The sequence below is a fragment of the Crocodylus siamensis genome, chromosome 4, assembly GCF_052110815.1.
Source record: "Crocodylus siamensis isolate JL-2025a chromosome 4, ASM5211081v1, whole genome shotgun sequence".
NCBI classification, from domain to species: domain Eukaryota; kingdom Metazoa; phylum Chordata; order Crocodylia; family Crocodylidae; genus Crocodylus; species Crocodylus siamensis.
The window spans coordinates 241,185,287-241,201,176 of record NC_143398.1 but is presented as its reverse complement, the minus strand read 5'-3'; the positions used below and the strand labels follow the sequence as shown (position 1 = coordinate 241,201,176).

General features: G+C 43.4%; 1 protein-coding gene across 4 annotated transcripts in view; it reads left to right on the top strand.

The window, feature by feature from the left end:
- Nucleotides 1-15,890, top strand: part of RALB (RAS like proto-oncogene B) — a 65,880-nt gene that overhangs the window by 20,933 nt on the left and 29,057 nt on the right. Inside the window, exon 1 of one of the 4 annotated variants that reach the window (XM_090046036.1) lies at nt 10,915-11,003. The exons of 1 other annotated variant lie outside the window; for it this stretch is intronic. The gene's annotated coding sequence lies outside the window, so the exon portion shown is untranslated. Of the gene's footprint in view, nt 1-10,914; nt 11,004-11,044; nt 11,185-15,890 lie in introns of those variants that run through there. 2 more of the 4 variants (XM_090046038.1, XM_090046040.1) reach the window with 2 other exon arrangements.

Here is a 15,890-nt window from a genome sequence, read left to right as displayed (position 1 = left end):
CATCTTATATTAAAAAAAATAGAGAAGTATTAGCCAGTGTCAACATATCTTTTCTTCTTCAGGGCTCAATTACCATGGTGAACATTGTGTCCAATACAAGCCCACGTCCTAGTCACTGGTAGTATAATTTAAAGTCTTGACTCAGAATTTTATGCCTTTTGTTAATTGCTCTTGCTTGGATATTATTTGGATGTTGTATTTTATGCTTTAAGGTTTTCTTTTTAATAGCTGTGCAAAAATAAAATGCCTACACATCGTGCAGTCATTAAAGTTCTGGTCTAAGGAGACACAGGCATAGAGCTGTGAGCCTACTGCAACTGCTGTCCTCAAATTAATTTTTATGGCCATTCTCAGGCTACTTGAAGGCTGTTGCACAGAAGTGCTATAATTGATTCCATGCTTTTCTTAAAGGAATATGACCCTGGACTTTTAATATCATCCCAATAGAGGGGAAGATCATACATCAGAGGAGTAAACCAGCAATAATGCATGGCACTTGAAAGATCTATATTTTGGGTCCTCAGGCACTGAAGTGTTCATTAATAGGCTGAGTTAAATTGACTGAATGAGCCCAGTACATGCAGGAGGAGTGCAACCAATATACTAATGACATCATTAGCTTCTACCAGTTAGGGCGGCCATGAAAAGTTAATTTTATCCCCTCCTGACAGGTCTTTAACTATAGGCCATAGTTGATTGAGAAGCAAAGGACACTAGGGCTATGGACACATGAACAGAGAAGCTCAAGGCATAAACTTGGAGCCAATTGCACTATGGCAGCTGCATACAAATGAGCAGGCTGTGCATTCAAAAGCATGAGAAATGAGCTAGGTCTGTATTGAACGGCAGTTATAAGGAAGTCCTTGATTCATCACGAGCTAAACTGTGCTTGGGAACTGCATCATGTGTTCACCGCTTTGGTTCAGTTGGACAAGCTTGGCTTGTCATACGTTCACCTGTTCATGTGTTCATGGCTTAGAGGAATAAATGGACTGTCCAAAGTAGAAGCGTTGCCTGAGGATCGAGGGAAGTGATTCTTAACCTGTATTTGGCATTGGTGAGGCCACATCTGGAGTCCTGTCTCCAGTTTTGGGATCCCCACTATAGAAAAGATGTAGAGAAATTGGAGAGAGCCAAGTGGAGGGCAATGAAAATGGTTTGAGGGCTGGGGGACATGACTTTTGAGGAGAAGCCAGGGGAACTGGGCTGAGAGGAGAAGTCTGGAGACAAGAAGGCTGAGAGGAGAGTTAATAGCAGCCTTCAACTCCCTTCAGAGTGGGTCCAAAGAGGATGGAGCTGGACTGTTCTCAGTGGTGGCACATGACAGAACAAGGGCTCAAATTTAGGTTAGATATTAGGAAAATCTTTCTCACTAGGAGGGTAGTAAAGCACTAGAAGAGGCTACCCTGAGTGGTTGTGGAATCTCTATCTTTAGATGTTTTTAGGACCTGCATAGACAAAGCCCTAGGTGGGATAATCGGTCCTGCTTTGAGCAGAGGGTTGGACTACATGACCTCCTGAGGTCTCTTTCAACCCTAATTTTCTTATGAGTCTAAGTGACACTCATTTTTTTTAATTACTTTTCTTAATTATCAGTGCTAAGCTTTATATTTGTGTTCATTTACTATGAAAAGCTGTTTGCAGGATATATCAAGAGAAGCATGTTGCTTCTATGGGGGAAGAATACTAATACAGGAGCACTGAGCAGCCTTGTTGGCAGATACCCCCCTAGTGTAAAAAGAAGTTCTAAAACCCAGATTATCATAGAAGATATTTTTCCAATACTTCTCTGATCATATGAGCAGTTAAGAATTAACAGAAATCATGTCATGTTGATATTATCTTAATGTATAGCACTTTCTAGCCTTATGGTCCTCTCTGTAAACTACTCATGAGTTGAATATCTCTACAGACAGGTACCAGTTTACCCATTACTGAAAGACTGCCACCATTGGAGTGATATGCAGAAGCTGAGTAACTGCATAGCAACATTGCACAAGCTCTTGATGGGAAGAATCTGTACCAAAGTGAACTTACAGAAGCAGTAGAGAAGGCAAAATATAACTCTACAAAGTGGAACTTACACAAGACGTGGATTAATGCTTATACTTTCGTTAAGTGCCAGGGGATATTTAATGACCACAAGCATTCTGGACCATGGATCCATGGCTCATCCAAAAAAAGTCAGCCTTGTTGACAATGCAGTGCTTTCTTGAAACCTCATTGGAACATTTACTTCCTGTAGCACCTTTGTTTTCAGGATAGGTTTCCCATTTGAGTACCTACTAACTCTATGTTGACTGATTTCTTCTGGGATCAAGTCCATAGGGGCAGCTTTGCAGGAGCAGTGAAAGCTAAAGCTTGCTTCTACCTTTTACTGCTTATATGCTTTATCTGTGAATTTAGGTGACTTTACAGTAACTCTAGAAGTTATAGTAATGATGTGTGAATACACAAAAGCAAGTCAACTCTATTGTAAAAATGTTGCTGGTTGAATTGTATAGAACATTCTGATGCCACAATATATTTGCAATAATTTTTGCAATATTGGAATCTAACATTAAAGAGAGAAACCAACAATTATATCAATTATGATATTAGAACCGAATATAGAGATTTAATTGCATAAATATAAGCTATGTTTTTATATTTCTAGAAGATCATTTGACTTGCTCTGGATTGTAGGACAGTAAATCAACGTAATCAGCTTACTGCAGGCAGAGACAGATATTTTTAAACTTCTTAATGTATTTTGCATTGACAAGGCTTCTTTCTGAAATAATGGTCACTTAACGTAAGAAACCTGATTGCTATCACAGCCAGTTACTTGTGTTATTAACTGAGACATATGTCAATAATGGGATTTGGAAAATTTAATTTGGGTTCCATGATGTGGCAACAGTTCTGAATAAGTGACACAGATGAGATTTGTTTGTATATAACATTCTCTAAACTGTGTCAAATCTCTGTCCTATAACCTTTAGTCATGGGGCAGTGCCATTCAACTCCATTAACCAAATTCTTAATGGTATCTGCTCAACTATTATATAAGACAAACCTCTCTGTTCTGTTTGGGAGTTTTATCCAAGTGGGTCCTGCTTGCATATAAATACTAGCAAAACAGCAACTGGTTTCAGTGTGACCAGGATCAAACACATGATGGAAGTCAGGGTGAGTTTCAGTAGCGTGAGTGAAGATAGCTCATTTAGGCTAGGGACAGACATTGAAAAACCCTGAGCCTGAATTGATTCGATCTTTGCAAGTTAGTCTAACCTGCCTAGACTGAATCAGTTTGTAACTGCACAGACTTCCCCTCTGGACTGAAAAAATTCAGGTACATGCCTGCAGTGGCTCAGGCTAGAAACCAGGGGGTGCTAAGGTAGCCCTCCCTTCCCTTCCACAATGCTGAACTGAGGGGGGGTGTGGCCATGCCCTGGCAGGACACTGATTAAGGGGTTCCTTCTCTCCCCCCCAGCAGCTCAGAAGGCAGTTAATAACACAGTGTTTATCACCCCTAACTCAGTGTTTATCACCCCATCAGAAAACAAAGCCTCTCTCCATTAGTTCAAGTTCTTCTTAAACAGCTTTTCCAAGGAAAGAACAGGTCTCCCACAGCACGGACCATAGCCATCATGTGGTCACTAGCTAATGCTGAGAGGTGTCTGTGTAAGGCAGAGGGGACGGGGGAAATCCCTGCTTAGCAGGGAGTGGTGAGGGGAGAGGGGGAAGCAGCAGGAAGTCAGGCAGATGCCTGCAGTCTCTGCTGAGCTTCAGCCAGGGAGCAGAGAGCCCTGCACAGCCCAGCCCAGCCCAGCCCAGAGAGCATGCCAGGATGCTGGAGGAGTCTGATTTAACTGAAACCAGCGAGGGGTCTGGGATAGACATTGCATAAAACAGTTTGACCCAAATCAGTCTGATAAACCCTGGTTGAATGTAGTATCTCAAACCAGTTTCAGCCATTTTCAAACTGGTTTATGTGAACTGAACATCTGCTGTGTTACAGGTTTAAACCAATTTCTGATCACTTAAACTGGTTAATGTGTAATGTCTGTCCCTAGTCTTAAGGATTGTAGAACAGGCCCTAACAATTGTGAGGCTATTGATTGACTTTGCTAATTGGTAAATGCAAGATTCTTAAATCTGAAATGTGAAATTCTCTACCTCACAAGAGGTGAGAGGCCAGTGACAATCTTCCTCTTACAAATGACCTGTTCCAGTCCAAGCTCTATCTGCATCTGCAAGATTATTCTCTGTTGAAGTCTCTTCCACTACAGTGATTTTCTGTTGTCTGTAGCAATGAGGAAATGGATGAGGAAATCAAACTGCCATAAACTTCTAAGAGGCAAGAAAAACAATTATTTTATCTACCTCTGACCTTTCCTATTTCAATTAACTCTTTAATTTTTTATGAAGCCTGAAAGTCAGAGATCCAAATAACTCATGTAGTGTAGTTGTTTTTATGCTTCTCCATGCATAGATCATATAGACTCTGTTGATCGCATTAGAGTACATTAGTTTTACACTAGGGCAGCAAAACAAGAAGGAACTTGTCTGTGCAAGTGAACAGCCCATGTTTGTGTGTGTGTGCATGTGTCTCCTGTGACATGCCATGTGGGAACAAAATAGCTGTTGTATTTTACATGCTTAGAATGTAAGGTTTAGTGCTCTGAGAACAGCAGGCATAAAGGTTTCATAGCTATCTATACCACTAGCTACATTTGGAAAAAAAGCAAATACGTTTAAAAAAAGACAGTGTGTTTTAATTATATTCTTCCTCAATTCTGATCCAGACTAGAACCAACTATCTTAATTGGAAGTACGGTTTATTAAACACTGATAGTAGTGACTTTGGCTACAGTAATGAATAAAAATCACAGGCTTCATTGTGCTCTCTGTTCCATTTTGTGATGCCCAGGCTGGAGGACACTGGTTGTATCTCACCAAATGAATTCCCTCAGTGAGATGGGAGGAATTTTCCACTGGTGAAAAGGAGGCAAGAGTTGTGGCTGGAACATTGCTTAAGCTTCCCCTCAACCGTGATCCTTGAAAAACCATTTCTAGCTGGCATTGGTTGGAGAAGCTTTTGATGGGGGATTTGCTTCTGTCCTGTTGAGCGTTGTCTGTTGACCCTCGGTATGACACCATCTTTTCTTGCATGCTGCAGGCCGTCGAATGTAGTATGCACCTGGTTTTGAAAGGCAGAGCGAAGATAAAAGATCTTTCTTTGTAGTAAATAATGAGTAACAGCATCTAAGGCACTGGCTCTCAACCTTTTTGGACTCGAGGCACTGCTCTATAATTTTTGTGAATTGAGTGCTCTCCAATTTCAAAACCTAATTTGTATACCCCTGCTTAACCTCCTTGCAGAGAGGCTGGACAGTAAGGCTGGGGGACTATCCAGACAGGGGCAAGCCTGAGCCCATGCTTATCTGCTTATCCCCTCACACTTTGTGACACCCTTTTAAAGATCCGGCAGCACCCTGGCTGAGAATTACTGATAAGGGTGTGGAGTCTGCTCATTGCTTTCTCCCTGCGGATTGCTGCAGATTTTATGTTCAATTTCAGCTGGAAAGTGGCAGAACCTGCTTTTTCCATATTTCCAGGGGTGGCTCCATGGAGGGTTCTCTGGTGCATTTGGATTTCCCTCTGATTCCTGTCCACCCAAAATTTAAGAACAAGTGCCTGGCAGTGGCTGCAGCATTTCTAGTCAGGTAGCGCTGAGGGACTCAACTGATTTAACGGCTCATTAGAATTTACCGGATCCCTTCTAAGTTCTTTGTTCCACAAGTGTTAATGAGTCCTTTTTAATGGTCTTGACGTTCTACCAATCAAGCTAGCCTTTGTTCTGCCATTCTGGTATCTGTTGGCTGCTTCTGGGAAGGAAGCTCCTGCAGATTGGTTTTAAGGCATTCCGATACAGTCCTGGTTGTTTTTGCTTCAATCTGAAGTTGCATAACACAGTCCTAGCTCTCTAGTCAATTAGTAAAGCTCTCCATGTGCAGGGGTCCCTGTTGCCCACATTACCCCGTGTTAATGTTCAGTTCCATCTCCACCACTGTCCTGAGGCTGTATATACCTCTTATGACCTATATTCCGATGTAGTTAGGAAAGCTGATTTTGCCGTGGCTTTGGAAATGTGACGGTTGGACACTGGACCTGCTAGTCTGTGCATAGTGACCTCATTCCTCCCCATCTTTGTAGTGGGCTGCCTGCTTAGCCTGGTGCTCTCTTGACTGTTTCTTTGTACCACTGGTCATTCCTCTCCTGTTCCATTGAGCCCTTTGGGGGCACAGACAGAAGTGACAATTTTTGCCCAATCTGGCCACCAAAAGTGGCCTATAGCCATGACCAAACACAAGTGCACAACCACACAGCTTCAAAAATGGCCGATCTGGTGAAAATCTGAATCCTCATTGCATGGGGTGGCAGATGAAAATGTTTCAAAACAGAGCATCTTCTGTAACTTCTGTTTGTGCTGTGGGTGGTATGTCCAACTTGATGTATTTGCCATGAGTCTTGACTTTCCTGGGAAATACTGTCTCACATCGTAGTACAGGGATCTCAGTAACATGTTGCCTAATTTCATGATAAAAAAGAGAGAGCTCCAGGGGATCGGGGACACAGAAGCTACAAGAAAACAGAGGGGTATTTAGCTTCATCATTGTGAAATGATCTCATGTAAATTTCTGTCCAAGTGAGTAGCTCTGGGTTAAATACGGTGAGATGTATTTACTGCTGGCCTAAATGGATGCCTCTCCTATTAAAGCAGATTTGCTTCTGCCTTGTTCTCTGTGTGGTCATTTATACTTCTGCAGTGTGATGCCACAGTGGACAGGAAACGGCAGAATTATTCTGTGCTATGTGGGTGGTAGAAATTTACATTTGTTCAGTACAGGGTGAAACGGCAACCAGGCAAACAGGGAAGCTGCGAGTCACACCCCGTAGGTGATGCCTATTTTTCTGCTGTCACCTCTGCCAGGAACATTCTTCCCGGTCCCGTGTGCCATACAATCTCCTTCTCCTTCAAATCCCTCTCTCAATCTTGCTATGTTTGGCTAACTCTTTCTCGCTATTAGAGAATCTAATTTGACAATCTCTCAATGCTTTTATGTCAGGCTCATCACTATGGTTTCTAAGATCCTTCCTCCCAGACTTCGGCACATTTGCCTTCATGTAAAATACACTTGTTCTAGAAGGTCTATAAATCCTTCTCTTCCATTGTAAAGGAAATAAAACATGTAATGTTCAGCCATATCACATCTAGTAATGTTAACACTTATTATAGAAGTGGCACAAAGGGTATCCAGTCAGGTTTCCGTTAAGAGATACGGTCCCTCTTGCAGAATTTATAATGCAACCATATGCTGAGAGGCAACAGCTGGGGATAAATAAAAATCCCACTTCCTATTTTAATCTTATCTGGGATTTTAATCTTTTTGAGTCCAGAGTTTGTCTTTTACTATCTGTAAAGTACCTACCATATGTTTGACGCAACAGGAATGATAATAAAGAGGAATTTACTCCCATAAATTGATGTGTGCATTCCTTTCCCAAAGTATTGAGGCAAAAATACACCCCATTATGTCTATGGTAACCAGAGAAATTATACTGTGTATAATTCACATTATGCCATGTGTTCTTTGTCATGACTGGACTACGATAACTGTAGCTTTCCCCTTGCATGGGCACATTTTGCAGAAGCAGGATAGGTGTGGTTGATTTTTCTCAACCATCTGTTGTGCAAGGAAGAAAGGGAGAAGTGATAACACTGGACACAAGCTCCAAACCAGTGTAGAGTTCTGTTTGCAAAGGGCCAAATTCTGAAGTCCTCACTTAGTCCTACTCACTCGATTTCTGGAAAACATTTCACTTCTGAAAATAGGGCACAGGCATGTTAGAACAGTTCTGTCAAGCCATGCCCCTAGCATATCATGGATAATGGGTTGAAGAAAAATAGCTTAAAAAATAAAGATGAACTTTTCTGAACTGATTTGTAATAGACTACTTGTGGGATTATGTACAAATCCACACAACCACATTCCACCAAAGGTGGAAGACTGAAAGACCATTCCTGCTCCCTCGTCCCTAAAAATACCTGTCCATTGCTTTATTATTATGAAGAACAGCACTAGTTATCTGCTTAAGAAGGATGTGTGTATGTGGCACATGGCCTCAAATTGTTAACAGATTTTTAATGCAGAGCTAGTAACTGCAATACTATAGCACAACCTCCCTTTGACGCAGTCCAAATACCAAGGGAAGAAATACTGGAGTCAGGATTTTTCCCATCCTACTGAGCCAAAATTAAGTTTCCTCCTGTTTGTTTCAGTTAGGAGCAATTCAGGATGGAGCCAGGTATGTCTTCAATAACACTTGATTTACAAAGATGGTACAACATGTTCCATCTTTGTTTCCTTGAACACAGCAGGAAATAAAGATTTCAGGTCTGATCCAATTTAACAGCTTCCCATCCAAAAATGCTTTCTTTTTTCCAGGACCATGCTCCCCACACTTGTTCTGCTGTCTTTTAGGCGTTCTGTCCCATTTCTCATTGTTTCCCAGACACAGACACTATTCAGCTGAAGTCGATCCCACTGTCTGTGATTAGAGTGGAGCCCCTTTTGGGCACATTGCTAACTCCTGCTCCAGCCTTGCATACTATTTTATTTTGGGCAGTGTTCTGTTGTTACAGCTATGTCTTCTATACATGTGCTCAATTGCTTTTTATCCTGAATGGAAGACCTGGTTACACCTACCCATTGCAAATACAATTTAGTTTAGGCCCAAGACATGTCACAGGCAAGGTTCCTGTTTCTTTTTTTTGGTGTGTGCTACAGGATGTTATGCAGGAGCAGAACTAAAAAGTGGAATCAGCGAATATGCCATCTGATCCATTATCTCTCCTATTCCTCCATGTCTGCCCAGAGAACCTGAGCCACTGAAATCAGGGGGAGTTTTACTATCAAATTTAGTGGGAACAGGAGTTTATTTCTCGAAGCAGACATGACAACCCAAGTTTGTACTGACTTGAGTGAGGTAAGGATTTCAGCCAGTATGTTCATTAACACAGCTGTGGGTGTGCAGTTAGGGAAAATAAACTGACTTTTCCCATGATTTAAAACCAGGACATTTCACTGGCTTCATAGAAGGAAACAGAGACATAAGGTTTTGTTTTATGAATTTGCTAGGTCAGCACGTCTGATGGCATTATTGACTTAGCAGGGACTGCATGACCTTTTTTGCAGGCCAACACTTGACACAGTGGATTAATAAAAATCTGAAGAATTACAATGAGCCCTGCCAATTACCATAAAAATGCTTAATGCTGCATATGAGACAGCACATAAGACATTTGTTGTGCAACTAAAACTGGGGCCGCCCGTGCATTCTGCAACAAAATGATGGGGTGCAGGTCTACTCACCTGCCTTCGTTTTCTTTTGACCACAGGGGTGTGAGGGTCTACTTACAACATGCTACAAATTTGAATCAAAGAGAGTTGCAGCTTTTAACACAAAGCCCTGACCTGGGACTGACTTGGTCAACACTGGGCACATCTACGTGAGACGCTACGTTGCTCGTTGCTACTGCGCAGTAGGGTTGGAAATGACCCATGTAACCGCTGGGTCTGTGACACGGTGGTTACTGTGCAGTCATTTAGGATTTGCTAAAGCAAGTCCTAAATGACTGAGCAGTAGCAACTGCACAGTCCGGCGCACATGTAGACGCGCCCACTGAGCTTGTAGTGCCTCTGGCCCATAATCATAGAGAAGCAGGGCTGAAAGGGACCTCCAGAAGTCATGCAGCCAGGATCAACCGTATTCAAACCATCCTACACATACGATTGCTGAGACCTGGAGCACAAGACAGGCTGCTCAGGGTAAGCCACCACGTTACCTGCCACAAACTGTCCTACTCTTACGTACTAAGGATCGAGGCAGGGCAAGACTGTATTGAAAACCTTTTCCAGCTGCTTTGTGGCCCCTTGTAAAATATGTTACAGGATATGACGTTTAAAAAAGGAAGTGCGCGTTTCAGCAGCTGGTCTTTCTGGTGGGCGTGCACACAGTCCCACCCTCAAAGGCTACAACAGATGGGTTTAATTCAGGGTGGATTCACCAGGGCTTTGACTCGCGTCAGAACAGGCTTTCCCCACGCAACGTGACTGGCGATGAGTCTCGACTGCATCAGGGCTAAGCGTTCATTCAGCTACTCCGCAGGTCCTCGGGGTGGGACAACGGATGTGTAGGATCCCAGCAGAAAAGGCTTCGCTGGGGGAATGGATCAGCGGTGTGTTTTCAGCCTGAGCATCCACTGTAACGGGGAACGGGCTGCATGGAAAAGCAAGGCTGGAAGGACACGTAGTGTCCATCCCGGTGCAGCTGCAGAGCAGGGACAGATTAGGGTCACCAACTGTGTGTGAACCTATTCCGGGACATTTCATCCCACGATGGATTAGACTTGACCTTGGGAAGTAAATGCGCGTGACTACTTCATTTCTAACAAACCCACCAGACTCCTCCTGCCTACCTTGGATTCAACCTCTCATATTTATCTGAACGAATGCCCTATCGCTGGATTCAACAATTAATAGTTATTTGAATGAATGCCCTATCGTCAGATTCAATACTTAATAGTTATTATCACTGGATTCAACCTTTAATATGTATTTGAATGAATGTCCCATCATCAGATTCAACCTTTAATAGTTATTGTCACGGTTATTTGAATTTGAACGCCCTATCATTGATTTCAAGCTGTAATATTTCTTTCCACGCCCTGTCGCCGGATTCAACATTTAATACGTATTTGAATGACCGGACCCCCCGCGCCGCCCTTCCCGCCACCCCCGCGCCGCCCCGCCCCCCCCCCGCGCTCCGGGAGCCGCGCGCCCATTGGCCAGCCGGGCCACGTGACGCGGAAGCGAGGGGCGGGGCAGGCGCTGCCGCGGCCCCAATGAGCGAGCTGCGGGCGGCGGCGGGATCTGCGCGCGTCGCCTCCTCAGGTACCGGCGCGGGGGTGTCCTGCCCCTGCCCCCCGGCCTTGGTGTCTCCCTGCGAGGGGGGGTTTCCTCACAACGAGGCGGTGGGCGGGGCTGGTCCTGGGGGGGGGGTCACCTCAGGTCAAGTCCCCGCCCTGCCCCCGCCCTGGGGGGCTGCATCCGGTCCCTGCAGGAATGAGGTGAGGTGAGTGGTGCCCCCCCCAGCAGTGCTCAGGTGTGGGCTGTCCCCCCCCCCGCCGGTGCTGAGGGTCTGGCCTCCCCCCGCGGCTGGCGGTTTGGGGGGGTCTTATGCCTTCATTAAACCGAGCTGTCTGGACGTGGAGCACTCACTCTTGAAAGCTTTTCCTCCATGAAAGATTTGGAGCGACGCGACCACGCCAAAGTCCTGCAGACTTTCTGCCTTCGCGGCATCGGTGGCTTTTTGTCGGTGCCGACCCCACGGCCGCTGCCCTTAGCTCTGGAAATGGGCTCCCTGCCCCGCTCGAGGAGTGAATGAATGATAGCGAGAGGCTGGAGGCGGCCACGAAAAGGAGTTATTCCTGTCTCCCGGCCTTGGCGTTCGCCTCGCCGCGGCTCGCGCCGTTGTGGGGGGAGGTGGTCCAGGGCAAACACTGACAAAAAACAAAACGCGTTGTTCTGCGTCGTGTAATCTATCATTTCGCCCTCACGTGCATTGTTTTGCATCGTGTTTAATGTGGTATTTTTTTTAAAATGCATTGTTTTGTATCTTTTAATCTATCATTTCCCCCCACAAAAATGCATGGTTCTGCATTTAATCTGTCGTTTCCAAAAAAAAGCATTTGTTCTGCATCTTTAATCTGTTGCTTCCCCATAAATGGGATCTTTAACACCAGCAAAGCTCTTGGAACAAATTTCTGTAGCAAGAGGTGCCTGTCTCTTAATATTAAAACTTTTAGTAGGTGTCTGACAGCTCTTTGACTAGGGTCAACTATTACCTTAGATTTCTTAAACTAAAACAATGTAAGCAACTTGACAAAAATTGAAGAAATGGAAGCCAACTAAGTATTTCTTCTGAATGAAAACGGGTCATTTTTTCTCCCTATCCCTCCTAGCCCTTTAGGCATTACTTAACTTCACATTTTTTTTCATCTGTTAGCATACAAACTTCAGGGATGCACTTGTATGGGCTCTTAAAAGCTTCATTTGGAATAGAAATATTGATTTTACTTTTAGTTGTTTGCTACTAAAAATACTGCATGTACTGGATGTAACTCGACTAGCCAGGCCTCTGTTTTGGCAAATTGCTGTAGGTAAACTCTTTAACACTGGTGCAGGAGTTCAGTTTGTTGGGGGTTCTTGTGTTCTGCTCTTTACTGCTATGACTTTGTACTTTTTTTTTTTTTTAATAGAGGACTTAATACACTGTGTATTAAGTGATGTTTAACACATGCATGAAGTGTTGATTCTTGTATTTGGAGGAAGACCCATCCCTTCAAATTAGGGTGAAATATAAACTAAACCCAGTGCACTTGAACAATTCATAGGATGGTTTTTCACCTGTCTTGGAGCCAAAACTGGATAAGCAGAACAGTGGAAATATACCCAGTCAGATTCCCCTCCCCTCCCCAGTTATGGGTGAAGGGAAACATGGTTCTGATCCTAGCTCTGATGTCCTCTGGCATTTTACCTTTCTGTGTTTATTAAAGTGGAAATATCTTTTGTAAGGGTATTGTGAAGCTTAACTAGGCAAGACTTGTAAACTTGTTTGAGCCCCAAGAGCTCAGTAAATCACTTTGTGGTGAATGATGGTATTTCTGAGTGACTTTTTTCACAATGCCAGTATTGACATGCTTCGTGAAAAGCAGGTTATAAACTGGAATTTGATTTGAAATTTGCTGGATGTGAGCTCTTGAGACATGCATTTTTTTTTTACATCTTTTACATTGCAATAGATGGTATAAATAGTGGTGGAAAAAGGAAAGCCTTAGTGTGTTATAAATGAGTTTCATATGTGGAACAGAAACAAGTAAGGGTGGAGATGAAGTTGTGAAGAAGTATGAAGGGGGATGCAAGAAGAAGGAGATGGAAGAAGATGAATGGCTTATGGGAGCATGGCACTTGTTGGGGGGGATTTAAAGCACTGGTTTGGTACCTGTCTTTGCCACTTCTGTGTGTCTAGTGCCTGAAAGGCGTTGACTTCCTTGATTTCTTGGGACTGAGATTCTTCATAAGATGGATCATGGGAAGCTGAAACAGTTTGAGCTTTTAATATATCTAACTTGGCTGCTTCAACCCTGACCCAGAAGCAAGCATCCTGCATTCACAGGGTAGTTTACTTTCCAGGTGTATCCCATTCTTGGCATCTGCCACTGAAAAGTGTGCTTTGAGCTTGTTATATGAAGGCTACTATACTGCTATTAGATAAACGTTATCTAAATTACTGCTGTTGCTTCCTTGAAATGGTTTAAAATCAAGTTTCCTACTAACTCTTAAAGTGGAGACTAACTTTGTACATTGAATTGTTGATAATGAGTTTTCATAAGGATTAACCTAAAGAATTATCCCCTATTCCTTTTGTCTGATTCATGAAAATGCTTGCATTTCAGTTCCTTGCTCATATAATCTGAAGCTTTCTCTTACAGTTTTAATAGGAAAGCTGTGCCTTCATTTTCATGTGTGGGTGTGAGGGAGCAGGAAGGCAGAGGAAGGGGCAGAGTGTTAATTAGGCTTCTGAATTTGTATTAAAAGGCTCTTATTAAAGCACCAATTCATGGTGGGTTGGAAAGGGTATTCTTTAACTTGGTGCTAAGACTTTCAAGGCAGTGCTTCTAAATTTTTGTTTGATCATTAGGTGTGATGCTGGGCAGCAGACTGTTAATCCTTAATCAAGAAGTTAAGATTTGTTTTAATGGCAGTCTCTGTCTCTTGGCTTTTGTCAAAAGTAGAGATGAATCAAATTTCAGACCCTTCCCACCTGTATCCTTCCATTTCAGGGGTTTGAAGCAGGTAGCCTGCAGGCAAGATCTGGCCCTCAGAGCCCTGCCATCCAGGCTCTGTTCTGTCCCTTGTGTTTATTTATACCCATGGAGGGTCATGATGCAGGGCCAGCCCATGGGCTTGGCCCAGGGATGCTCCCTTAGCATACCTGATTTGGCAGCGACTCCAGCCGGTTTGGGACCTGCATTACCTGTGCAGTGTGTGAAAGTGCAACTGGAGTGACAGTCCTGTTGCACGTGTTGGCTGCCCTGGCCAGACTGTGCCAGATGTGGCACCTGCCCTGGGAGGCACACTGTGCACAGCTGGTTTAGCATCTGTGCTACTTACGGCTCTTCCAGGCACCTTGTGCAGTATGAGTCCTAGATGGGCCAGAGAAGGCACCATGTACAGTGCAGTCTGGGAGCTGCTGGAGCAGTGTGTGGAGCAGTGTCTGCTTTGGCCACCTGGGTGCCTCAGCACTGGTCCCAGACCAGCTGGAGTGGCTGTCAAATCCCATATGTTGGGGTGAGAGGGGGAAGGGGGTCTGAAGGCCTGATCCAGCCCATGGACTGGCCAGTGCTTCTCATCTAGCACACATGTTCCTATTGCATGTCAATCTGTGAGCTTTGTGAAGCTTGCCTAAGGAAAGCTTTATAATAGTCTCCTGCAGTTCTTATTTAATCCCTAATTATCTATGGGGGGATTCAAAAAACTGAAGTATCCTGCTGATTTCTGTGATGTTTGCAGCTTGACCAAGTGGCAAGATTTCATTGAAAGCCTCTGGATTATCAGTCAGTGCAGGTTTAGGGATGAATGTCTGCAAAGGTTACTTTGAACTTGATCTTCTTTCCTTTCCAACGTTATTGGGCCATGATAAAATGGATAACCAGGACCCTGGTTTTAAAAAGAACAAAATAAAAAAACCTGAAAACAAGCAACCCGTCTCCTTCCTTTGATTTGACTCGCTTTGCCCTCTAAAATTACAATTTGGAGGGGAGTTCCAATATTTCTAGATCAAGTATAGTTAATGGAAATATAATTGCCTGAAGTAAAATTTCTATGGGAATGGGGGGGAAGAGTGGGAAGTGCTGTGCTGTGGTAAAAATCTGTAGACCAGCATAGTTAACAACAGCCTTTGATCATTTTCCAAATCTTTTTTCAGAAGCTCTTGATTTGAGGAGGTGTGTAGCTTAATGTTTACATACTTGTTTTTTGCATTTAAATGTAATAACTAACATACTTTGATCATTGTCCAAATCCTTTTTTGGAAGAACTTGGGTTGTGGTGATAATGTAGCTTAATGTTTACATCCTTGGCTTTTATATTTAAATGTAATAAAACTAATTAATTTTTAAAATTGAGATGCAGAGTTAGAGAGCTAGTTAAAGGTGTTGACTCACCCAGACTGATTAGAAAAAGTCTGGTCTTCTCGGTTGTATCTAGGAATTTCTCCAATGATTGCTACTTCTGATTAACTAAAGCAGAGGTGACCAACCTGTGCTGTGAATGGCACGGGCAACCTGTGTGTGCGGCATGCAACAACCCAAGATGATGGGCAGTGTAGTGGCAGATGGGTCAGAAGAAGGGGATCTGACTGGTACTTGGGGAGGGTGCAGGGCTAACATGTGCCAAAAGCCTCCCATTTTCATAGGTCTGACTGCGGTACAGCTGACTTTATATAAAATAGGCTAGCTATAGAAGCTCTCTGCAAATTAAATAGCATGCTACCTTGTTAAACTGATTGCATTTCAAATGCATGAACCACTGTACATGCATCTGTTTCTTTGTTCACTTTTTTTTTAATGCATATTTCAGTTGAACTTCAGGACGCTTAATATACCAATGTGTCTTCATTTTACCAATTAAGTTATAGGTTTAGCATTTAAATGTTGGAAATGCTTATACTATATGTACAGTTGACTTAGTTGACGAAGATTTCCTTCAAATGGCAGA